The following is a 24,439-nucleotide window of genomic DNA, read 5'->3' as shown; positions in this document are numbered from 1 at the left end:
GAATTTAGAGCTTCCCTCAGAGCTCCTTGTGATTCTAGAGTGTGATGGAGACTGTGAAGTGCTGCTACAGTCTCCTCCTTCGGAATGAGAGACTTATTCACCCTCCTCACCTCATTATTCCACGCTCTACTACTAGAAGTAATACTGGCAGTCAGCCCCCTCTGTGATTGTTCTCCGCAGAAGACAGCCACCTCGCCAAGATGTGTCTCCCCTTTCTAAGGAAGCCCCAGACCTGATGACTGGCCATATGGATATAAAAGGCACAACCCCCTCAGGGGAACTCTGACTCAGGCATCTCTGAAGGACTATGGGGTCCAGTGCAGCACAGAGTGTGTTGTTACTTTCTGCTGGGAAGACCCACTTCCCAATCAAGGGAGCATTTGGTCCGAGTCCTGAAGAGTGGTTGGTTAAGTGGCAAATACGCAGAGCTGGAGAACGAAGGATTTTTTTTTTTTAATACCTTAAGTTCTAGGATACACGTGCACAATGTGCAGGTTTGTTACATATGTATACGTGTGCCATGTTGGTGTGCTGCACCCATCAACTCATCATTTACCTTAGGTATTTCTCCTAATGCTATCCCTCGCCCAGCCCCCCACCCCCTAACAGGCCCCAGTGTGTGATGTTCTCTGCCCTGTGTCCAAGTGATCTCATTGTTCAATTCCCACCTATGACTGAGAACATGCAGTGTTTGGTTTTCTGTCCTTGCGATAGTTTGCTGAGAATAATGGTTTCCAGCTTCATCCATGTCCCTGCAAAGGACATGAACTCATCCTTTTTCATGGCTGCATGGTATTCTATGGTGTACATGTGCCACATTTTCTTAATCCAGTCTATCATTGATGGACATTTGCGTTGGTTCCAAGTCTTTGCTATTGTGAATAGTGCTGCAATGAACATACGCGTGCATGTGTCTTTGTAGCAGCATGATTTATAATCCCTTGGGTATATACCCAGTAATGGGATTGCTGGGTCAAATGGTAATTCTAGTTCTAGATCCTTGAGGAATCGCCACACTGTCTTCCACAATGGTTGAACTAATTTACACTCCCACCAACAGTGTAAAAGTGTTCCTATTTGGAGAATGAAGGATTTTTAACTAAGGAAGCTATGAGAATGAAAGACCAATAACAGAAAAGTACAGGGTAGAGGAAATGTGGGAGTTTATCGTGGTTTGAGAGAAGAAAGTATGATGGGGTATGATGAGAGATGAAGGCGTAAATGGAGGTAGAGGTCAGATCACAGTGGCCTGCAAGGTGCTATATACAAGTAGTCAAAATGGCACGACATGTTTTTGAGTAGGGAAGCATAGTGGCCTTGTATCGTCTTGCACCCCTCCATTTTTCCCCTTCTGGCCACAGTCCTGCCCTTCAGACTGTCTGGTTCAAAATAGAGCTGCCACCTTTTTACGGGCCTCACCTCCCTGGTCACAGTGATTGGCCTAGGAGTGGGTGCCTGATTTGGCTCGATCAAAATGAGCTGTTTCCTGGGATATTTAAACTAAAGACCTGCAAGATCTAGTCTCAGTTCGTCTCAAAGCTGCATGTTGTCCAGTGTAACCATAGGAACTGCTGAGATTGTATGAGATCATGGGCTCTGGAATCAGACAGTGTGAATTCCAGTCCCTGCTCTATTACATATTCATTATGAAACACTGAACAAACCACTTAATCTCTTACAGGCTCAGCTTTCTCATCACTAAACTGGAGATACAGGTAATAGTAATATCTACCCCTGGAGGTATTTTTAATTACTTCCACAGTACCTGACACATGGTAAGTTTTAACAGTGGTGATGGAGGAAACATTTAGATGTTTCCACCCAAATTGGAGGAATCAACGAGTCTTGTCTACTGATTAGATATAGAGGTCAGAAGATGGAGGATGGAGGTGAAGCCAAGATGGCTCTAGGTATCTGGCCTGAGCAAGAGAACTGATAACAGTTGATATTTGGGTTTGACTTTAAGGCAACTGTGGGCTATCTAGATGGAGAGAGGTACAGTGGCATCTTGGAATTTCTAAAATAAAATACATATGTAATATCTTTTAAAAGTCACCTGCCTGGAAATGGAGACAAATCCTTTACTTGGTGATTTATGTACATTTGATTGTCACATCCACCTCACAAAGTAGGTATTATTATCACGCCCATTTTATAGAAGAAAAACAGGGTCAGAGAAGGTAAGTAACATTCCCAAATGGTGAAGCTTGTGAGTCCCAGAGGCAGGATTTGAACCCGGGCCTGTCTGACCAGAGATCCATCCTCTTTATTATAGAGTGTTTCTCCTGTGTTGCCTGGAAGTGTGAGTTAAAGCTGAGAGCATGTGCCATGTGCTCCAGTCCTAACTCTGTCATTTATTATGTTGGACAAATTACTTATTTATGCCTCAGTTTTGATGTTAGAAGTGGAGGTAATAATAGGACTTTCTTCCTAGGAGTTCATGAAAATTTAATAGTTAATATGTCCAGAGTGCATAGAACATGCTCTATCACATACTAATGACATCATTAAATGGGACAGGATGGGGCCTTATTTATTTATTTATTTATTTATTTATTTATTTATTTAATTTGTGAGACAAGGTCTCATTCTCTTGCCCATGCTGGAGTACAGTGGCACAGTCTTGGCTCACTGCAGCCTCAACCTTCCCTGGGCTCAAGTGATCCTCCCACCTCAGCCTCCTGAGTAGCTGGGACTACAGGCAAGCACCACCATGCCTGGCTAATTTTTGTATTTTTTGTAAAGACAGGGTTTTGCCATGTTGTCCAGGCTGGTCTCAAGCTCCTGGGCTCAAGCAGTCTGCCCACCTCGGCCTCCCAAAGTGTTGGGATTACAGGAGTGAGCCACCACATCTGGCCCGGGGTGGGACTTTAAACAGAAAAAGGACGTGAGCATGGAGCTCTGGCCTGAGCGGGAGTGAACAATGCTACATTGAGGAGAGAACGTTAAAGGAGACCCAGCTCTTGGAGTGAGGCCTTAAGCTTCGGGAGTTGAAACAATGACCTCCCATTAAAATCCTTGGAGTCACAGGGAGAAACAGAGTTCTAGAATTGGACCTAAATCTGTTCATTCTTATTTTTCCTATTTTTGGCTACCTGAAGAAACCAACAATATTTGTTCCCTGGGTATCTTGAAGTTCACCATAAATAATACCACTGGGTTTAGAAAACTGTGTATTCAGTTCCTCAGAGAATGGAATATCTAATTACGTGTCTGTGTTTACATGGAACAGGTAGTCCAATCCACGAAAGTGTGAGAACCATGAGCCTAGTCTCCACCTCAGGAGTCGCCCGAGGAAACTGATGCTAAAAATCCAAGTTGCAAATCAAAATATTAGAAAAATCAACCCATGCTCTAGACTTGGAAGCCCGACACTTAGATCATCTCTCTCTGAGCAGAGCCAGCTGTTGGCCCCCACAGGTGAGTGTCAGTGACATTCTGACACAGGAAAGGTCAACAGGTGCCCCAGGACCACATCCACCTGGTTAGAAGCTCTGCTGGGTTTGGTCTGGGAGAGACCCACTGCCTCAAGAGAATTTGCTACAGGGAAAGCCCCCTGGGTAACCATGAAGATGTGATATGTTATGTCAGCATGAAGATAGAGGGATATTGTAGAAGACCTTATGGGGTTTGTAATGGGGAAGGTGGACAGGGGAGGTGGGAATAAATATTGCAACAAAGTACAAAGTATCTTTTCTCTCTTGTGTGTGTGGAAATGTGCTCTTTGGGGCATTAAAATCCTACCAGTGTACCCCCATGCCCTTCCTTCCAAGATGAGCTCAGGGAGATGTACTTTTGTGTTGCAGTCAGCAGGCTGATAATCACCTACATCATGGATCATGTACTTAAGGCTGAAAAATAGCAGCCTTTCCTATCCCATCATGGAAAGGGCATTTTGAACCACAAAGGCTGTGTCCTTGGTAATAAACATCAGAAATAACCATTTGAATAAATTACATGTGTGTAGCATGTGATTTTACAGAATGCTTCCACATGTATTACTATCTCATTTAATTCCATTTTTGTACAAATGTGTTATACACTTGGGTAATTCTCTGAATTCTCCATTTCACGCATTTGGATTAGTGGCAGGGATGTAATGGCACTCAGATGACATCAGGGCCTGTTTGCTTTATGGCAGTAATGAGCATTTATAGGGCATTTCACAGTTTATGTACAGCTTAAATACATTTATTAGACCTCATTTGATCCTCACAGTAACTTTATGAGGTAAGATGGATATTGTTCCTATCATAGACTTTCATGCATAATATTAACTGTCTTTGCTTCTCTGCATCTAACTCTAGACTGCAAGTTCCACAAGGATTATAGCGTTTTGATATATTTTTTACTGTTTCATCACAGTGCTCAGTAACTCTTTGTTTAATTGACTTTGATAGTATTATAATTGCCCCCATATTTGTGATCAATGAAGAAACTGAGGCTTTCAGAAGGATTTATCTTGCCCAAGGTCACACAACTGGGAGTGAAAGCCCTTGAATTCACATCTTGTCACTGTCACTGCCTGTCCAAATGGTCACAAATTGAGGCTATCTGGCCGGTAAGAAGTCCCTTTATCCTGCTATAATATTCTTGGTGGCTCTGTGTCATTATGCTGAACTCAGTTTCCCCTCAAGCAGATGCAGGTGCACATGCAGACGGCATAGGGCACATAGCCACAGACTTTGCTCAGACAGGACTGAAAGATTTGAAACCTTAGGGAGAGAGGTGGAAAGGAGTTGGGGAGGCAGTGGCAATGATTTGAAAACTATAACCAATTTTCTCTCTCCTAGGAGTTGGAGACTTGGAATTCCCTTTGGTGCAGAAACTATTCCTTCATGAGAAGAAGTCCTTAAATAGGCTCTTTAGGTAAGAGATATAAGAGATATAAAGCAAATGCCTTGTGGGGAAAAACTGTGAACGAATCCAAATATAGGTATTTTGGCTCAGAAACATGTTTCTGTTTTGTAATACATGTTATTATGTGCATAGCTCCTTGATGGAGAGCAATTTATTTTTCTCCTGGCAGGGACTGGTGAAATATATAAATGAAAACACTACTCTAGTTTCTTGGCATGGAGAGGACTATATTTGCCAACCTCCCTGCCATGTAACTGGGTTTTGGCCTAAGGGATGTAGGCAGACATGGGGGGGCTCAACATCACTGATCATTAGAGAAATGCAAATCAAAACCACAATGAAATACCATCTCATAACAGTCAGAACGGCAATTATTAAAAACTCAAGAAACAGATGCTGGCAAGGCTGTGGAGAAATAGGAACACTTTTACACTGTTTGTGGGAATGTAAATTAGTTCAACCATTGTGGAAGACAGTGTGGTGATTCCTCAAAGATCTAGAACCAGAAATATCATTTGACCCAGCAGTCCCATTACTGGGTATACACCCCCCAAAATATCAATCATTCTGTTATAAAGGTACATGCATGCATATGTTCATTGCAGCACTATTCACAACAGCAAAGACATGGAATCAACCCAAATGCCCATCAATGATAGACTGGATAAAGAAAATGTGGTACATATACACCATAGAATACTATGCAACCATAAAAAGGAATGAGATCATGGCCTCAGCAGGGATTTGGGTGGAGCTAGAAGCCATTATCCTCAGCAAACTAACACAGGAACAGAAAATCAAACACCACATGTTCTCGTTATAAGTGTGAACTGAACAATGAGAACACATGGATGCAGGGAGGAGAACAACACACATTGGGGCCTGTCGGGAAGGTGGAGGGAGGGAGAGCATCAGGATAAATAGCTAATGCATGCGGGGCTTAATACCTAGGTGATGGGTTGATAGGTGCAGCAAACCACCATGGCACACGTTTAGCTATATAACAAACCTGCACATCCTGCACATGTACCCCAGAACTTAAAATAAAATAAAGAAATCTCTCCTTCCCACCTTTTCTCCCCCATCACCCCATGCAACCATTGGTCTACTTTGTCACTGTGAGTTAGTTTGCATTTTCTAAAATTTTATATAAATGGACTCATACAGTATGCACTCTTTTTGTCTGGCTTCTTTCATTCAGCATAATGATTTTGAGATTCATCCATTTTGATGAGTGTATCATTAGTTTGTTCATTTTCATTGCTGAATCATATTCTATTGTATTGTATTCTATTGGGTGGGCACACCACATTTGTGTATCCATTCACCTGCTGATGGACATTTGGGTTGCCCTTTGGGTTATCCCAAGGATGCTGATTTTCTTTATTTTTTTTTAGAAGTTTTCTGATGTTAGCTCTTACATTTCAGGTCTATGATTCAGTAAGGTATGAGCTGAAGTTCACGTTTTTGCATAAGGCTATCCAACCATTTCAGCACCATTTTTTGAAAATATTATTTTTTCCCTAATTGCCTTGGCATCTTTGTCAAAAAATCAATTGGCTGTACATGTATGGGTGTATTTTTGGACTCTATTCTATTCCTTTGATTTATATATATATGTATATATGTGTATATATATATATGTGTATATATATGTGTGTGTGTATATATATATATATATTTTTTTTTTTTTTGAGACAGAGTCTTGCTCTGTCACCCAGGTTGGAGTGCAGTGGCATGATCTCAGCTCACTGCAACCTCTGCCTCCAGGGTCAAGCAATTCTCATGCCTCAGCCACCTGAGTAACTGGGATTACAGGCATGTGCCACCATGCCCAGCTAATTTTTGTAGTTTTAGTAGAGACGAGGTTTCACCATGTTGGCTAGGCTGGCCTCAAACTCCTGGCCTCTAATGATCCACCCACCTCGGCCTCTCACCACGCCCAGCTGATGTGTAGCTTTACATATGTACCAATCCACATTGATAATATATCTTTACACCAACATCACACTGTTTTGATCATATTAACTTTCTGAAAAGCCTTAAAATCAAGTAGCTTAAGACTTTCAGCTTAGTTCATTTTCAAAATTATTTTGGCTATACTAAGTCTTTTGTATTTTCATATACATTTTAGTTTCAGTTTGTAAATTTCTAACAACAACAAAAAATCTTAGCTAGACACAGTGGCGAGCACCTGTAGTCGCAGCTACTCAAGAGGCTGAGGCGGAAGGAACGCTTGAGGCTAGCAGTTCGAGACCGGCCTGGGTAACGTAGACCTAGTCTTTAAATAAATAAATAAATAAATAATAAATGAATAAATAAAATAAGAATTAAAAATTTTGCTGGGGTTTAAATTAGGATTGGGTTGAACCATCGGTCAATTTTAGAATTGACACTTTAATGATATTGAATCCTCTGATCCATAAGCATGGCTTATCTCTTCATTTGTTTAGGTTTTCTTTTAAGTTCTCTCAGCTGTATTTTGTAGTTTTCAGTGTACATATCTTGCATGACTTTCACTAGACTTATCTCTACATAATTCATATTTTTTGATGCAACAGTAAATGGTATGTTTTAAGTCATTTCATGATTGTTCATTGATAGTATTTAGAAATGACATTGATGTTGATATATTGATCTTGTACTATACAACCTTGCTAAATTCACTTTTATAAATTCTTATAACTTTTTTGTAGATTAAGATTTTCTCACAGGCAATCATGTTGTTTGCCAATAAGGATAGTTTTATTTCTTCCTTTTATATCTGTATACCTTTTATTTCTATTTCTTCCCTTTTGCTAGGACCTCCAGAAAAAAAATGTTAAGTAGAAGTAGTGAGTGTGCATATCCTGCTCGTTTCTAATCTCAGTAGAAAAGAATTCAGTCTTTTCATGATTATGATGTTAGCTGGATGTTTTTCATAGATGTTTTTCACATTGAAAAAGTCCCTACTATTCCTGGTTTTGGGTGGGGGGAGGTTGATCATGATTGGATGTTTAATTTTGACAGAAGGTTTTTTGATGTTCATATGGTTTTCCTTTTTGAATATTTTAGTGTAGCAAAGTAGTAATTGATTTTTCAGTGTTAAACCTTGCATTCTTGGGGATAAACTCTATTTCATTATGATGTGTTATCTGCTGCTAATCCCCATTCATTGTATTTTTCATCTCAAACATTATTCTTTCATCACCAAAATTTTGATTTGGGTTTTTTGTCTTCCATTTCCCTCTTCATCATGCTCATGCTTTCCTCTCCCTTCTATAGCATATAGGGGATACTTATAAAGGCCATTTTAATGTCTTTGTATACTAATTTAGTCATTTTTGTCATTCCTGGGTCTGCTCTTATTGGTTGCATTTCCTCCTGGCCATAAGCCACATTTTCTGCTTCTTTGCCACTTTTGGTTAGGTGACAGACATTGTGAACTTTACCTTTTGGGTTTTGTTGTTGTTTGTTTGTCATAATATAGTCCTTTAAATATTTTCAACTTTGTTCTGAGACTCAGCTAAGCCAGTTGGAAACGGTTTGGTCCATTTGAGGCTTGTTTTTCAGCTTTCCCTGGTGAGTCTAGAGCAGTCTAGGTTGGTTTGGCCCATCCATCTCAAGGCTCTACTTTGTAGTCCATGTGCTAGGAGACCTTTCCATTCTGACTACTAAGAGCTGGTGTAATTTCTGAAGATCATTCCCTCTGCTTCTTTCTGGAGGTTCTTTTTCTGGCCATAGCAATTTTCTCACTTGCATTAGCTGATTTAGACTCAGCTAGACTGTGGGAGAACCTCTTGCAGACTCAGAGCATTCACTTTATTCAGCCGTCTCCTTTCCAGCAATCTGTCCTGTGTGTTCTAGCCACTGGCCTCCCCAAACTCTACACTTTGTCTCTTCAACCCAGAGAGGCCATCAGCACCTCTTTGATTCTCCTGCCCAGTGCTGCAGCCTGGTTACTCTGCCCAGCCTTGAACTGGGGCACTTGGAGGGCTCATCTCATCTGCTTCCTTCACTCAAGGATCATGGTCCTTTATTGCCTATGGTCCCATGTTTGGAAACTCTTGCTTTGCATATTTTGTCCTGGTTTCTATTTGGTTGAGACAAGAAGTAGAAGTTTTGTCCTTGTTTTTCTGTTTTGTTTTGTTTTGATTTTAGAGACAGGGTTTCACTCTATCACCTAAACTGGAATGCAGTGGTGCAATCATGGCTCATTACAGTCTGACTCTCCTGGGCTCAAGGAATCCTTTCATCTCAGCCTCCAACTCACACCTGTAGCTTGGACTACAGGTATGCCACCACACCTGGCTTTTTTTTTTTTTTTTTTGGAGAGATAGAATCTCGCTATGCTGCCCAGGCTGGTCTTAAACTCCTGCCTCAAGCGATCCTCCCACCTCAGCCTCCCAATGTTAGGATTACAGGCATGAGCCACTATGCCCAGCCTGTCTTTGTTCTTGAGAAGTTATTTGACAATTACTCATAGAAGATGAAGAGTTAATGTTGCTAGGATATCTACAGAGTAAACAACATTTACTTTAACCCACATGTAGGGGAGACTGGAAAGGAGCTGCACTAAGCTTGGCAGGCATTCAGCATGAACTGTACTATTGATGTCTTACCTACCAGAGATGCCTTCTAAACACTGAAAAGCACAGAGGGCTCATGTTGGACTATTAAATCCCATTGGAGTCTTAAGCCCCAGGGCTAGGGCGTGTTTTCTCCTAATGAAAGTGAATCTTCCCTTCATAAAGTCATCCTGAAGGAAGTTGATTCCAAAGCAAGAAATAAGAACTAGAGGTCAGGCGTGGAGGCCCAAGCCTGTAATCCCAGCACTTTGGGAGGCTGAGGCGGGCAGATCATGAGGTTAGGAGTTTGAGACCAGCCTGACCAACATGGTGAAACCCCGTCTCTACTAAAAGATACAAAAAAATTAGCTAGGCATGGTGGCAGGTGCCTGTAGTCACAGATCCTCAGGAGGCTGGGGCAGGAGAATCTCTTGAACCCGGGAAGTGGAGGTTGCAATGAGCCAAGATCATGCCATTGCACCCCATCCTGGGTGACAGGGTGAGATTCCATCAAAAAAAAAAATACAAAAATACAAAATTAGCTGGGCGTGGTGGCATGCACCTATAATCCCAGCTACTCAGGAGCCTGAGGCAGGAGAATCACTTGAACCTGGGAGGCAGAGGTTGCAGTGAGCCGAGATCGCACCATTGCACTCCAGCCTGGGCAGAGCGAGACTCCGTCTCAAAAAAGAAAAAAAAAAAAAACTAGAGAGAGGACGGCATTGTAGCTCATGCCTGTAATTCCAGCAGTTTGGGAGGCCGAGGTGGGTGGATCACCTGAGGTCAGGAGTTTGAGACCAGCCTGGTCAACATGGTGATACCCCATCTCTACACAAAATACAAAAATTAGCCAGGTGTGGTGGCATGCGCCTGTAATCCCAGCTACTCAAGAGGCAGAGGCAGGAGAATTGCTTGAACCCGGGAGGCAGAGGTTGCAGTGAGCCGAGATCATGCCACTGCACTCCAGCCTGGGCGACAGAGCAAGACTCCATCTCAAAAAAAGAAAAAAAAGAAAAGAAAAGATAAAAAAGAACTAGAGAAAAAAGTCTTGGATTGAAGGGAGAGAGAAGCATTTTACAATAGCAGGAAACTCCTGAGTTAGTCTCCATGTTTAACACCTGCATTCTCTGTTCTACCTGAACTCGCAGTTCTCTATGGTTCTGAGGAAAATTAAAGAAAGAACTCATTCCCTGCTAAAGTCAGTGGTGCTTTCCTTGCCAGTCTCCATTCCCACTGGCCCTGAAGGAGGATTGCATGCAGGTAATTCCAGCTGCAAGGGGACAACAGAGGAAGGCCCCTGGGTCTGGAAACTCAATGAAGAGGCTGAAGCCAGAGACCCTGTGCAGACATTTTTATGAGCCCTCATAAGGAAGCACCCCAGGGGCCATTTAGCAGCAGTATGGAAACGCTTTGAGATGGCGAAGTTCCTAGACTCAACTGGATGGGATATGGAAGTGTGGTAATTAGTCTAGCTATTAATAGGTGTGTTTCTTTATTTATCATCCCTGGATAATTGTTCCTAGACATATTGTTATACACATACACACAATTAAGTATCCTGGTTCAGATACTATTGGGAGTACCCACTGATATCCTTTAGGTTAAGATCAGAATACCTCCCCGCCGGGGCCAAGTGCAGTGGCTCATTCCTGTAATCCTAGCATAATGGGAGGCCAAGGCAGGAGGATCACTTGAGGCCAGGAGTTCTAGACCAGCCTGGGCAGCATAGTGAGACCCTATCTCTATTTTAAAAATAATAAAATAAAAAACAAAAACACCCAAAATGCTTCTCTCAATTCACAACACACACAGAGATGTGCAAAGACAATGGTTTTCAACCTTAGCTGCATATTAGGAACACCTGGGAAGTGTGTGTTTGTTTGTTTGACTGAGTCTCGCTCTGTCACCCAGGCTGGAGTGCAATGGTGCGATCTTGGATCTCGGCTCACTGCAACCTCCGCCTCCCGGTTTCAAGTAATTCTCCTCAGCCTCCCAAGTAGCTGGGATTACAGGCACCGGCCACAATGCCCAGCTAATTTTTTGTATTTTTGTAGAGACAGGGTTTCACCATGTTGCCCAGGCTGGTCTTGAACTCCTGACCTCAGGTGATCCACCCGCCTTGGCCTCCCAAAGTGTTGGGATTACAGGCGTGAGCCACCGTGCCCAGCCTGGGAGTTTTTTTTTTTTTTAAAGACCAGTGACTGTGCCCACCCCGAGAAACTCTACTTCAAATTGGCCTGGTGGGTAGCTCAGACATCTGCATTTTCAGAAGTTTTCAAGTAATTATAATGGCCAAGTAGGATGAAGAACCACTGCTCTAGGCCTTTGAGGCATGTGCTGCTGAGCTGTACAAAGCCATCCATGTCATCTGGCTGTGGATAGTAGAACTACTGGTCTCCTTCCTCTTCATTTCCTCTCTTCCTCTTCCAGGGTCCATTGCAGGCTGCCTGGTGACCACTGCTCCTCTCACACATACCCTCTCTCCTCCCGTTTCCTATTTGTTCTCATTTACCTCTTCTGTTGGACTATTTCACCTTTTAGCTCTATGGGCTAAAAGACTAACCCTATATAGTCAAGGACGGCCAATCAGAGAGCTGCTTTCCTTCTAGTTGGCAGCCTGGCCAACCACAGCACATTGGCTGTGAAATTCAGAGCCTTACCCCTGCCAGCTGGTCTTCAGAAGGTAATCACCTTATTCCAGGTTGCCCAGGACTTTCCTGCTTTCAGTATTAAAAGTCCTGTATCCTGCAAACTCCCTCACACCCCACTCCCCCATCCCCCATTTCCCAGCAAATGGGATGTTTGGTCTCTCTAACCCTGTGTATTAGTCCATTTTCACACTGCTATAAGGATACTACCTGAGACTAGGTAATTTATAAACAAAAGAAGTTTAATTGACTCACAGTTCTGCATGGTTGGGGAGGCCTCAGGAAACTTCCAATCATGGCAGAAGACAAAGGGGAAGCAGGAACCTTCTTCATAATGCACCAGGAAAGAGAGAGCAAAAGAGCGAGGAAGTGCCACACTTAAAACCATCAACTCTCATGAGATCTCTGTCACTATCATGAGAGCATGGGGGAAGCCATCATCGTGATCCAATCACTTCCCACCAGGTCAATCCCCTGACATATGGGGATTACAGTTCAAGATGAGATTTGGGTGGGGACACAGAGCCAAACCATATCACCCTGGGTGTCAATGTGTAACTTCTTTCCTTCCAATAGATGTCTTTGAGCACATTCAAAGTGTAAGTCCATCTGAGTACTTGAGCATGGAAGTGGCAGTTTCCCAGATGACCTAAGATTTGCCATGCTCATTATCAAATCTTTATTCCATTCCAAATCTAAATTTCCATGGTTTATTTTAAATGGTAAAATGTTCATGTTCTGAGGCAGTAAATGTGTCAGAATCAAATACACACATAGAGTAGCATATGTTTGCCTGAGGCAAATAAAATGAGATTTTGTAACTGTTAGTCTTAGTATGGGAAGCATACTTTTAAAATGAGGACTATTCTTTTTTGTGCAGGATTTGGTACAAATCGTAAAGAAATATATAAAGAATAACAATGTGTGTACACTTTACATTTGAAAAATGTTATTCACCCACAACTAGCAAAATACACTCTCTGAGCTGATTTTCCAGTGTTGGCAACAGACTTGATGCCCCATCCACATTTCCCCATCAAGTCCCACGTGGGGCCAAGGACAGGAATCTGGAGCAGAGAATGCTGGGGTGGGGGCGCAGAGCGATGCTCACAGATTCACACAAGTCTAGAAGTGGCAGCATGCAGGCAGCGTAGGCCTCTGAAGGACACTAGGAAAGAGATATTCCACCATCTGTGAGTCATCACTTTTTTTATTACTGTGTCCCTGGACATTTTTTTACAAATGCATATACTCCCCATAGGGATATGCATCTTTGTATGAATGGGATTATCAGCTCATGTGCCTCCTAACAAGAGAAATAAGCAGTGTGAAAGCTCTGGATCTAAAAGAGGGAAAATTATAGAGAGGGAGGGGAAAGAGGTACACCGTGATATTAAATTAAGGGCAAAATGTAGAGTTGAAAGACTTGGGAGAGAAGATATTGATTGGGATATATTATATCATTCATGGTCCAGTCTGGAAAAATTAAGAATTTTAAACAGAGAGAACTTAACTCAGGAATGGAAGATCAAAGGAGCCAAACAGAATTTGAGGTGGAAACTCAGAAATTAGGAACTGCAGGAAGCCACAGACCTTCTAGGCTGGAGAGACAAAGGGTGAACACCTGGGCACCTAGAGCCCCTGACAGAAGCTGGAATTGTGGTGGGCTTGTCTGGCAGGAGCTGAAGCCGCATAGGAGACTGAGTCACAGCTACGGACATCAGCCAAAGCTGAGATGGGGGAAGAGAGGGAAAGAACTGGCCTCACTCTCCTGCCTTGCAAACTCAACCATGCCTCTCATTGGCTAGACCCAGGCAGAGCCGGGGAGACAGATGCAGAGTAGGGGGTTGGCAAAAAGTGGATCTGAGAGCAAGCAAGCCCAAGACTGGCAGACACCACACACAGCTATTTCACTGCTTCACGACTTATTCAAGGGCTGACTGCCTTGCCAGCAGCATGCTCTGAGCGCTGGAGTGTTCCAGCCTTAGACTTCAAAATACAACCTTACACTCCCAACTCTGTTTTCCCAAACTAGAAATAAGTTTATGGCCTCTGTGATCCAGAGCATTAAGAGGTCAATTCATTGAATTCCTACCAGTTATGGTGGTGATGGTAGAAACAAAGGTGGCTAAGATTCAAGAGACTCTGAGAGTTCCCCAATTTATTTTATATTTATTTATTTATTTATTTATTTATTTATTTATTTATTTATTTATTTTTGAGATGGAGTCTCGCTCTGTCAGCCAGGCTGGAGTGCAATGGCACGATAGCTCATTGCAACCTCTGCCTCCCGGGTTCAAGCAATTCTCCTGCCTCAGCCTCCCAAGTAGCTGGGATTACAGGCACACACCACCATGACTGGCTAATTTTTGTATTTTTAATACAGACAGGGTTTCACCATGTTGGCCAGGCTGGTCTTGAACTTCCGACCTCAGGTGATCCGCCCGCCTCGGCCTCCCAAAGTGCTGCGATTACAGGTTTGAGCCACCCACTCAGCTGTTTCGGTAAGAATAGCCTGCTGCCTTCACTTGGCAAATGTATGCTTACCCTGCTAGACTCAGCTTGGTCATCTTCTCCTCCATAGAGGCTTTCCTGAGCTCCCCGGCTGAATTTAGTGTCCTCTCCAGTGCTACAATTGCATTATCTCTAGGTTAGCATTCATCTCACTATTTAGGAATTACCTGTTTACATGCCTGTCTTTGACAATACTCTGCAACTTCCCAGGACTGCCTCCTAGAGGTGCTCTTGCTTCTGGCACTGGTGTCCATGGGACACTGCTGCAGTTGTCTGCTCCCGGAAGCTCAGTGTGTCTTGGCCACTCTCCACTACTCTTTCCAGCTGCTTCCTCATGGTTTTCTCCACAAATTGAAGTCATGAGCAGGTATGTTTAAAAGAAGAATCTAGGTCAGATGCCAATGTTGCTCAGGAAGCAGGCTACTGAGTTCTAGTTTTTACTTTAGGAAGGAAGTACTCATAACCTGGAACTCAATGTGGAAGGATTTACAAAACCTACTGGGCACAGGAGTGTTCATACCAGCATTATTCATGCTATCTGCAAATTGGAAACTACCCAAATGCCCATCAACATTAGAACAGATATATCAATCAATTCTGGCATATTTTAACACAATGGAATAACATTCAGCAATGAAATGAATGAAGTCCAACTACAGGAAACAAGATGGATGGATCTCACAAACATTATGCTGAGAATAAAAGCCCAACACCAAAGTGTCTGCAGTATATGATTCCATTTAAATAAGACTAAAGAGTAGGCAAAACTAATATATGGTGACAGAATTCAGAACAGCAGTTAGCCTTGTGGAATTACTATCTGCAAGGGTGTACTAGAAAGCCTTCTAGGGTGTTGGCAGTTTTCTAGATAGTGATCTGGGTCCTGGTTCACAGTTGTTTTCACTGTATATAAATTCAATGAGCTATGTGCTTATGAGGTGTGTACTTTTCTGTAGGCGTGTTATATTTTAATTAAAGAGTTTACTGAAAAATATGTTCTGGGAAGCTACATAAATGATAAATATAACCAACTGTCATGTTGTCATCCTCTCTGGTAAGTGACTGAGCAAATGGATCATTTTGTTCACATCCATCCCCTGGTCAAAACCTTCAATTGTTCTGAAGGACGCTGAAGGACAATAAACTTTTTTTTTTTTTTTTTGAGACAGAGTCTCACTCTTATTGCCCAGGAGTGCAGTGACGTGATCTCGGCTCACCACAACCTCCACCTCCTGAGCTCAAGCTTCTCCTGCCTCAGCCTCCTGAGTAGCTGCAATTACAGGCACCTGCCACCACACCCGGCTAATTTTTGTACTTTTAGTAGAGATAGTAGAGACGGGGTATCACCCCGTTGTCAGGCTGGTCTTGAACTCCTGACTTCAGGTGATCCACCCGCTTCAGCTTCCCAAAGCGCTGCGATTACAGGTGTGAGCCACTGCACCTGGCCTGAAGTACAGTAAACTTTAAACTACTATGCAAGAGTTTACAGTCCAGCCTCAATCCCTGTGTTCCAGCCTCTCCAGCACTTGCCTGCCCTGACCCCTGGTGTAGGCTCTGCTCTCACCTGAAAAGCCCCTGAACCTGAGAAAATTCCCCACCTCCAACTCCTACTGCAGTTAGGATAGGAGAGGTCAGATGTACTTGACAACCCCCTTTGTATTGCAAGTGACAGTTCTTGAAATACACTTAACTTTTTTGGATTGTTAACTTTTGTGTATTTATGTTTTATCTCACCAACCAGACTGTGGGCTTTTGGAAGAGTGATCATAGCCTACTCATCTATTTTCCCTGCAGGGTGTTGCACAGGGTCTGGTCCAGGGAGACAGTCTGGTATCTCTTAGACACATGGATTCAGGCAGGAGGCTCATGTTTGTTCCAAGCTTCAAGTTCAAATCCCACTTCTGCCACTTGCAAGTTGTGATTTAAGGGAGTTACTCAACTGTTCAAGAATATTGCACTTTTCTGAAAGGATAGTTAATGATCACTTACATATGCTTAGCCCAGCATACTAAGCACACCATGCATGTTAGCAATAGTTAATATTTTTGTTCTTGTTTTTAACTCTAGAGTGCTTTTTAAAATTTACCAGGAACTGTGGGTCTCAGACCCTAACGAAGATAGGAGCCTGACTTTGGACATGGGAGAAAAGGAACTTTGCTAGAGGAAGGTTGATGGGAGAGGAAATATAGCTTGAATGAGTCCATGTTCTTACATTTCCAGGCCCTATATTAAGCAATATTGTAAATCTGACCCTGCCTATCACCTCTCAGAATTTATGTGGTAACCCAATTGCTCAAACAATATTATAATTTGCAGGGTTTGGCTTACTTTAGATGTGTTTGTTTGTTTGTTTGTTTTCGAGATGGAGTTTCGCTCTCGTTGCCCAGGCCGGAGTGCAGTGGCACAATCTTGGCTCACTGCAACTGCCGCCTCCCGGGTTCAAATGATACTCCTGCCCCAGCCTCCCGAGTAGCTGGGATTACAAGCACCTGCCACCACGCCTGGCTAATTTTTGTATTTTTTACTAGAGACAGGGTTTTGCCATTTGGGCCAGGCTTGTCTCCAACTCCTGACCTCAGGTGATCCACCCGCTTCGGCCTCCCAAAGTGCTGGGATTACAGGCGTGAGCCACCGCGCCTGGCCTACTTTAGGTTTTTAATTTTCACTAAGCTTAGCCCTGGCCCATCTATAGCAGCATAAAAATTAAAAGGCTTTTTTAAAAAAATTTTATTTTAGCAGAGGAGAAATGCCACCATTTAAGCCATTTTTTAAAAACTGATTGATGGACATAATTCTATTGTTAGCAGAGAACAGAGTATATGTCATTTGAACTGAAGATCCCAAACTAGAATGAGTTCTGGAATGTCAGGTTAGCCGGCAGATGGAGGGCCAGAGGACAGGAGACGTAAAATCTTTGAGATAGTCTTTTTATTCAAGTAGCAATTTATGACTTTTTGACCTTGTAAAAAGTTGTTATATAATGATATTGAATTGCACGTCATTTTCCCATTTTGGGTTGGGGTACTGTTTGTTATAAAGACGTTGTAAAGATTTTAGGAAACTCACGGTCTGCTGTATGATCCATGATGGTGCCTAGTCGTTGCAGTAACAATCCATAGAAAGTTAGCTACAGTGTGGCTGTATTTCATTTTTCCCAAAGTCTGAATGTGACTGTCTTCTAGATGCGTCAGTTTCCATGCCTGAGCTTAAGTGTCACAGCCTGTGTGGCAGGAATGAAGTGCATTCTCAGTATCCAAGGGAATGTGCCAATAACTAGGCAAAGGAATGTTCTGAGGATAGAGGATCTGAGCAGAACCTCCCCTGGCCCTGACCACAGCACTTTCTCTCAGCTCAACACTCTATGGGTATTTGAGCTCATCTCTAGGGTCTCTGGGCTTATTAAAATAGGTCTTAGCCGAACACTGTCGTGTGCACCTGTAGTCCCATCCTCAGGAGCCTGAGGCGGGAGGATCTCTTGAGCCCAGGAGTTCAGGTCTATAGCATGCATTGATCATGCCTATGAATAGTCACTGCACTCCAGCCTGGGCAACACGGTGAGACCCCATCTGGTGGGGAAATAAAAAGGTTTTAAGAGAATAAAGATAAATACCAATTTTACAAAGTTGGCCATATAGTAAATTAGGCCCCAAATTAACACAGCCAACTAGATAATTAAAATTGCTAACCTCATCTTTGTTCATTTGAATGGGGCCCCAAAGATAGCATTCCTGATATGTTATTCAGGAAAGTAATGCATAGAACTTTGACAGTGATGTGGGGACAGAATTGATGTAGAAATGTACCTTTGGAAGGCAAGCCTGTATAAGACACTTCAGTAAGGGCTTGGAAAGCGAAAAGCAAAATAGAGAAGCTCCCCAGCAAATGTTATCTGAGCAAAGTCAAGCCACAGTGGAGCTGCCTAACACTCAAAAGATAGCATATTTGAAGCAGTATTGTTTTATATAAATGCTAGGGGTAGTCATGAGACTAGTATGCTTAATATCAATCTCAGACACTAAAATCAAACAGACAGGATTCATATCCTGGCTCTGCCATTCATCAAAAAACCTTAGGCAACACTATAAGCTAGCCCCTCAAAATCCAATGGAAATGTGTCTATTGATTTCCATGTCTGTATGTAGGGATGATGATGATGACGACGACAATGATGATGATAGTAATAATGACACTGACCTTATGAGGTTGTTGAAAGGATTAACACATATAGATTTTTCATACATTGCTAGATACATAGTATTTTTTCATTAGTGAGCTATCTACTCACAATCCCTGATTGTGATTATTCTACTCACAATCCCTGATTGTGATTATTCTACTCACAATCCCTGATTGTGATTATTCTACTCGCAATCCCTGATCTTAGCCAAAATGCCAAGAAATTCAGCAGGAATCTCAATTTTTTTTTTTTTTTTTTTGAGACAGAGTCTCGCCTCGTGGCCCAGGCTGGAGTGCAATGGTACGATCTCGGCTCACTGCAACCTCTACCTCCTGGGTTCAAGTGATTCTCCTGCCTCAGCCTCCCCAGTAGCTGGAATTACAGGCATGCGCCACCACGCCTGGCTAATTTTTTGTATCTTTAGTAGAGACGGGGTTTCACCATGTTGGCCAGGCTGGTCTCGAACTCCTGACCTCATGATCTGCCTGCCTTGGCCTCCCAAAGTGCTAGGATTACAGGCGTGAGCCACCGAGCCCAGCCTGTCTCAATCATTTATTAACAAGCTCATTTCTTTGATCAGTGTTCAGCTATTGCCACCCTCATTCTTTTATTTGTCACGAAGTTAATGGTAATGTACAATAAAGCATTTCCTGTGGGATAGAGTCATTCAGATTTCCTATACTGGGGACAAGCTCAATTTCCTGAAAAGGACCATCTGGCATTGCCTCAGGCTGTCCTTTGGAGCCAGAAACACTGCCTGGCAGTTGGCACCTGGAGTGTTTCATTTTCTCTTGTAGAATTCAATAATCATATTTCGTTCAAATTACAGTTCTGCTCTCCTTTAGTGCTGGAATAAAAATGCACACTCGTTTTATAGAATGTGGTCTCTATGTAGCATCAATCTCTAGGTCTTGACCTAGTCTAGAAATTCTGTGATGTTTTATTAAGAAGGCAATCAGGACCACAGAAATTAGAAAGGAAGCCTCAGAAATCAGTATGCTGCAGGCTGTTACGAGAAATAACTTCAGAAGAGTCAAGCCTGAGAGCTTTTATATCATATTGCATATACATTTTCATTTACTTTTATTTGCCTTTGTTTGCATGAGTTGTGTGAAGTTAACTGTCAATGAGTTTATTTATGTGACTCTCATGTTGTAGATGCTGATATCTACTGCTGTGATTGTTATTTATGACAAAATTAGCTCCCATGGGTAAACCTAGCAGGTTTTCACTCACAGACTACATCTATGTTTGTGTTATTTTAATCTCAAATACAAACTGGCAAGCACTTTAATTGTGGAAGAGAATGAGGAAGCTGGATTATAGATTGCCTTTATGGAAAACAAAATATCCTGGGGATACTTTAAACCTTATTTTTTAATAGCATCTGAGGAAAAACGGGAAATCACCTGTTTGGCTTGAATGTAAATGTCCCTTTAAAATTCACATGTTAGAACTTAAACCCCAAGGTGATGATATTAGAAGGTAGGGCCTTGGGGAGAGGATTAGGTCATGGGGGCCCCACACTCACGAATGGAATTCATGCTAGGTCCTTTTTTGTCCTTCAATCCCTTCCACCAGATGAGGACACAGCATTCCCCCTTTCCAGAGGATGCAACAAGGCACCATCTTGAAAGCAGAGAGTAGCCCTCACCAGACACTAAATCTGCCAGCACCTTGATATTGGACTTGCCTGCCTCCAGAACTGTGAGAAATAAATTTCTATTGTTTATAAATTACCCAGTCTCAGGTATTTTGTTATATCAGAGGAGGAATGGACTAAGACATGCCCCACCTCTCCACCCAAGACATGCCCCAGGGCTCCACTCTTGACTCTGATAATATCGTATTTGGGGGTTAAAGAGTTGAATTTTAACTCTTGATCTTCTGCTTTTATTTCCAGTGTCATTACTGTAGTTATTCAGGTTATTACAGGAACAAACTGAAAGATCACAGGAACACTTAAAATATATTCACTTGTCTTACTGGTGAGGAATATGCTCTTTTTTTAAAGAATAAAAATTATTATTGAAATCGCTTTGTAATCAAGATTCAGAAAAAACTATACTTGTGCAGGGTTGCACAGCAGGGGCCTTCAGTGTGTTTAGAAAGGGGAGGTTTTCGTCATTAGGATTGGCACAGTTGAGACACTGGGAGATTTTGGATTTCCAGTCATTGAATAGACTATATTAATAATTTTGCTTATAACATAGTAACACTATTCCTTGAGCATTCTTCATTTCTAAATTGTTACGATAGTCAAGAAAAGAAATTTTGTTTGTTTGTTTTTGCTTAGGGTCTTGCTCTGTCACCTAGGCTAGAGTGTATTAGTGCCATCGTGACTCACTGCAACCTCAACCTCCAGGGCTCAAGCGCCCTCCACCACAACTGGCTAATTTTTGTACTTTTTGCAGAGACGGGGTTCTACCATGTTGCCCAGGTTTGTCTCAAACTCCTGGGCTCAAGCAATCCACCTGCCTCAGCCTCCCAAAGTGCTGGGATTACAGTGTGAGCCACTGCGCCTGGCTCTGAAAAAATAAAAAACAAAAACTATTTTTAAAAGTTTTCTTGGCCGGGCACGGTGGCTCACACCTGTAATCCCAGCACTTTGGGAGGCTGAGGTGGGTGGATCACCTAAGTTCAGGAGTTTGAGACCAGCCTGGTCAATACAGCAAAACCCCATCTTTACTAAAAATACAAAAATTAGCCGGTCTGGTGGTACACACCTGTTATCCCAGTTACTCAGGGGGGCTGAGGCAGGAGAATTGCTTGAAGCAGAGAGGCGCAGGTTGCAGTGAGCTGAGATCCCGCCACTGCACTCCAGCCTGGACAACAGAGTGAGATTCCATCTCAAAAAAAAAGTTTTTTTATCAAAGGCACTTCTCTGGTCACCTTTGACCTGACCCCAAGGGAAACAGCTAGACTTCTCCTGGGTTACACCTAGCTCCATCTGTGGCACCATTCTAAGCCCATCCTAAAGAGCCATTGACCACTGAGGCCTAGACCATGGGAATATGCCTATTAGAGTAACTGATGGGGCCATGCTTGGATAAGGGAATAATACAATAACATTTCCCTGTGTTTTTAGTAAGCTTTAATTTCAAAAATATCAAAATGTGGCCATATGTCATCTTGCAGGAATGACATTTAGGAAGTCATTTAGACACTGGTTCTCAAAACACTATAAAAAGCTTCACTGGTCCTCTGTGAAATGACAAAAGGACAATGTAATTTTGTAATACAATTTCATTATTAAAATTAAGAGGACCCCCTTTATGCTGAAATTTTGGCCTTTCCTATTTTAGGAATTAAAATATTCTTTTTCTATGAAATGATAGTGATTGTAGATAGTAGTGTTTTAAAAAATATTCTTAGCAAAATAAAGAATCAACAATCTATCAAATCCAAGTTCTCCTCTACTCCCCAAACCCCATTAAAAAGCAACTTCGATCCATTGATCCAAGCTACACTGTATCCAAGTAAGCCTGGGTGTGCTGTCTTCTGCACTGCACTTACGAATCCTGCACACGCAGGAGCCATATGTCACTCATCCTTGACTTGCTTTGATTTCCTGACAGGGTTTGGCACTTTGAATGCAGTAGGTGCTCAATAAACACTCGTTCATTGACTCTGAAGCAGCTGTCATTCATAATGAAAATATCTCCAGGGGACATCAAAGGCACTCTATATTTCATGGGAACAAATCATTTTGAGATTTGGTGATAACAGTGAAATAGAGCGGCAGGCCTGGGTGGATTCCTGGTTTTGTCATTTTCCCAAGAATCTCTTAAGTTTTTAATACTTTGGTTTCTTCACCCTTAAAATGTCGAGTATATACTTTGCTTCTCCATAGACTCAGTTGTGAGGATCAGATGTGTGTGCAGAGGAGCACTCTTTGTATACCTAACACTCCATTTTTTTCCACCCCAGGCTCCTCATCATATGTCCCAGGATAGGATTCTGGGACTGCCTCCTGGCTGTAAGGCTGAGTCATAAAGATGGTACCTGGGGTCAGCTGCCACTTTCTTCTCTGCAGCAGAAGCCTGAATGTAGTTGGAGCTTGAGTCAGCCAAGCATAGACTAGACTAATAGCTGTCATGTATTGAGCCCTCCCTATGCACCAGACATTCTTCCGAGCACTCTCACACAAGAACCCTGGAGGTAGGTGCCATGCTTGTCACTCTTTATATCAGAAGATAAAACTGAAGCATAGCTAGAAAGAGGAGGAGCCAAATGTGAACCCTGGCAGCCTGGGAGGAGCCCACAGTCTCAGCCACCCCATCGTAACTGCCTTTCCAGGTGGAGGAACAGGAGGTAGACAAGCTGTAACACAGCCTCCCTGAATCTGCTCTCGTCCTTCTCAGTCACACAAGCCAATAGACCCCCACTTTTGAAAGCAAGTTGTTATCCACAGGTCAGCTCTCAGGATTACAGAAGGTCAGAACGGTAAGGAGGGTGGGGAGTGTGTGCTCCATCTTCTCAGGAGGATGAGGAAACAGGTCCCTGACTTATACAAAGGCACGTGTTCCTGCCATCTCTGCAGCCTCAGCCCCAATTCTGCCTCCCACAACGCTTCTGCACATCCTTACCTAACACACCTGGCCATTCCTGCTCTCATGCCATTGCTCACTTCCATTTGAATTCTGCCACGCGTCCAATCCCATGTCTTCCGTGAAGCCTTTGCTCATTCCATCAGCCCACAGCTTTCTCTCTTTCCTCTAGGTCACCATAGCAGGGTCTATACCAGTCAACTCTATTCGCAGGCTGCCTACTGGAATCTTTAATGTTGATATTTAACTGTGAACTCTGTTTAACTCATGTACCTCATCCTTGATGCCTATCTTGAATAAGTTCCTTAAGGGTGGGACATTCTGTTTCACTTCCTTTTATGATTCTCAAAGCAGCTAGCACTAGCCCCTTACATATACAATTAATGTGTGTGTGGGGGGGGGTGGGGTGGGGGTGGGAGTTGACCCTTACTCTGTTGTTATTCATCTTTCTCTCACATGTACTGCCTTATCAGCTCAGTCTAAGAAAGTCAATAGTCTCCTACCCTTATTCACCTTCTAGCAGAGTAGCTCAAGCACCTTTCCCAAGCCTGATCCAACCCTGTGTCTGGTGATACCCAAGCCTCAGTCAGGAGTGGAAAAAAATCCAGGCACTGGACAACCCATAACAGATAAGCTGCCGTTTGGGAACTTGATATTCCCTCTATGCAAACTGGACCAACGCACAACCTAGATATGTCACTGCAAATCTTTGTTGAATAAACAGCTCCAATATCATCAAAGTCACATCTTTACTTCTTTTCTTTATAACACAGTTGTCATGAACATCATGAGAAAGATGTAGAGGAAAACTGAAGGATCTGACCATTTGGAAGCATTAAACATAGGAAAAGGTAGTGACCAGAATCCAAAATGTCAAATGAAATTCTGTATCAAGCCATATAAGTAACTGAACAAAATATTTGGTCTTTCTCAGTCAGAAAAAAAAGCTCCTTTTTTTTTTCATCTACTATGTTAGGTGCTCTATTGAGTGCTTTAAACCTCATAACAAAGTAACGATTGTTCTGTTTTACAGAATAGGAAACTGACACCCATTGAGGCTGGGTGACCAATCTGGGATAATACAAATGGGGAGAGAAAGAGGTCATAAGCACATTTAGCAGAGACTGAAAACACTATCTCACA

General features: G+C 42.6%; 1 long non-coding RNA gene across 1 annotated transcript; it reads left to right on the top strand.

Annotated features, from left to right (window-relative positions):
• The first annotated feature begins 1,616 nt into the window (after nt 1-1,616).
• On the top strand, nt 1,617-24,033 carry LOC134739629 (uncharacterized). Its single transcript, XR_010126474.1, has 7 exons — nt 1,617-1,715; nt 3,233-3,420; nt 4,794-4,869; nt 20,328-20,453; nt 22,677-22,907; nt 23,046-23,192; nt 23,817-24,033. It is a non-coding gene; the product is annotated as an uncharacterized LOC134739629 (long non-coding RNA).
• Nucleotides 24,034-24,439: the final 406 nt, after the last annotated feature.

The sequence above is a fragment of the Pongo pygmaeus genome, chromosome 4 (assembly GCF_028885625.2).
Source record: "Pongo pygmaeus isolate AG05252 chromosome 4, NHGRI_mPonPyg2-v2.0_pri, whole genome shotgun sequence".
In the NCBI taxonomy this organism is placed as follows: domain Eukaryota; kingdom Metazoa; phylum Chordata; class Mammalia; order Primates; family Hominidae; genus Pongo; species Pongo pygmaeus.
This window is presented reverse-complemented; position numbering and strand designations above follow the sequence as displayed.